At 48.9% G+C, this 2,393-nt stretch overlaps 1 pseudogene; it reads left to right on the forward strand.

Annotated features, from left to right (window-relative positions):
* Positions 1-1,581: 1,581 nt before the first annotated feature.
* On the forward strand, positions 1,582-1,755 carry LOC119437884 (U2 spliceosomal RNA; annotated as a pseudogene).
* The last annotated feature ends 638 nt before the right edge of the window (positions 1,756-2,393 follow it).

Below are 2,393 nucleotides of genomic sequence, written 5' to 3' on the forward strand. Positions count from 1 at the left end.
CTGGCGTTAGGCAACGAACGCGCCCCGCAACTCGGTTAAGCGGGAGCGCGCGCGGGCCCCTTACATCGGCGCCTTCCTGTCGGCGGTGAAAGTTTGACCCCGACTGATCATACACAAAAACGGGCGAAAGAGCCAAGGAAAACTACATTCTTTAAAATACCTATTTCAGAAAGGAGGTAAGCAAAGGCACAGGGGTTTTGCAAGAGTGATTACGAAAGCGGTCATGGGAAGGCCAACATTGGGCCCTCTACAGGTGACGCACGGAGTATACAGGAGCCAATACAGGTGAACTCAAAGAAAAAGAAATTATTATCCATTTTAATGTAGCGATACTCTGCGCTCGACTTTACTCCTTTCTCATCGTCCGTCGCTCACGGCTGTGATTCTAGTGACAACGTGTAGACGGAGAACCACTTGGACCATTGGCGAAGCGTGAAAAGAAAAATAATTGGAATATAATCATTACGCTATCCCCGGCCAAGTTCGGTTACTTGCTCGCCAAGTTGTGAAGAAAATAAACACCGGAACAACATTATAGCTGAACTCATACACGCGTTGAAAATTTAATTCTCGGGTTTTACGCACCAAGACCACGATGTTGAGGCACGCCGTATATAGCGTGGGACTCCGGATGCAGAACATGGGGTTCTTTAACGTGCACCCCAATGCACGGTACACGAGCGTTTTTGCTTGCCACCCCCCTCAGAATGCGGTCGCCGCGGCCGTGATCGAACCCACGACCTCGAGCTCGACAGTGCAATGCCATAGCCACCGAGATGCCGCGGCGGGTACATATACACGCACCAATGCACTACAATTACGAACGACACTACGTATATTCAGACAAGTGAAGATTTGTAAAGTTAGCTTTTGCTTTGCCTACGTGTACTGTTGTTATTTTTATGCAAATTAGCATGTTTGAAGCCGAGAATAACATGGCAACATTAGCATTCCCTGCTTTCCGGCAATAACGTCTTCGACTTTTCCTGCATTCAGTTCCAGATCGCGCACTACATTCTACTTACAACGCCACCGTCGTTCTTTTCAATGGTCCGAACGCGCGGGCGTGAAGAGAAGTTAGTAAAGAATTCGAACACTATTTCGTTTCTCTGTGTTATCGACATCGTTTACTAACAGAAAAATAAATAAAATTCAGTGCATTCCACTCTGTGAAGGTGGATGTCCAGCGAAGCTGTGTATGTGGTGATTGACCGTTGCTCCGGTGAAACGTTCCAAGTTTGCAGGATCGGGGCCACATGGATGGTTCGCATTTATTTTCGCCTCGCGGCCTCGCGGTCCAGGTGGGCAGCACGCTTACGCTTGGGTCCGCTGCCCGCTCATCGTCGGTGGTCTCCTTCCGCCGTGCCCATTCCCTTTTCTGTTCACGCTGTCGTTCTTGGTAGGCACGCTGTTCTTCTTCAGACCGTACAAGACGCGGCCTACCCATTTCATAGTCAGAGAAGAACTAAGGAAAAGAGCGAACGTAGAGGATGACGTCAGGATACAGAAGACACTCCAATTGGTAGGCATTATAGCTTGAATACGCAGAATGGCGTACACGTGTATGGTGCGAACGTAGACATGGCCGACGCGGGTCGAAGTGTAGTATCTGTTCTTATCAGCTTAATATCTGATAGAAGTTGTATTTGGACCCAATATATTAAACTTATCTTTGCAAGTTGCAGAGTGCTTGAAACCTGCTTCACCTCCACCAGGGCCCGGTGTTGCACTGTCTTCGGGATCGGCCCACGTTTTTGGTCTACGGACATCGATCCGCTGGAAACTAGCCATATACAGCTTCGATGTAAAAGCAGTTTTGCGCCAAGCGTCAACCAGTGAGGGCGATACCTAGCACTGCACTCAACACTCAAAGTGTTTCGCGCAGTATCATTCGCTACAAACATTCTGGCCGGTGGGCCAGGCTAGGCTTTCGTGTCAACCATATGCCACCCAGAGATGTTCATGAATGGAATATTACAGACGAATGCCTCTACTACGAAATGACTTTTATTACGAGGGATTTTTCATGTCCCGACCGAGTTCCTATCTTTAATATGTATTGTGAACGTCTCTACAACGAAGACTACAACGAATTTGCCTCTACAACGAAGAGATTTAGGCGTACTGACGGTTCATGAGTTGCTTTACAACGAGCGTCACGTAGTGGTGCCGCCATTACCCTCCGCAGACGTCACCGAGGTTGCGCTCTTCGCTAGCACTGACGGCAGCGCTACCGACGCACTTGACAAGGGTGGCGATGTCAGAAGTATAGTCCTGCTGCACTGCTCGAATCACTGAACTCGTACACTACTTGCTGTAATGCATCAGCGGATGACGACGGTTGACGAATACGTCGCAGCTGATGATGTAATCGTAGCAGATGACCGACAATG

Source organism: Dermacentor silvarum, chromosome 1 (assembly GCF_013339745.2).
Source record: "Dermacentor silvarum isolate Dsil-2018 chromosome 1, BIME_Dsil_1.4, whole genome shotgun sequence".
Lineage (NCBI taxonomy): Eukaryota > Metazoa > Arthropoda > Arachnida > Ixodida > Ixodidae > Dermacentor > Dermacentor silvarum.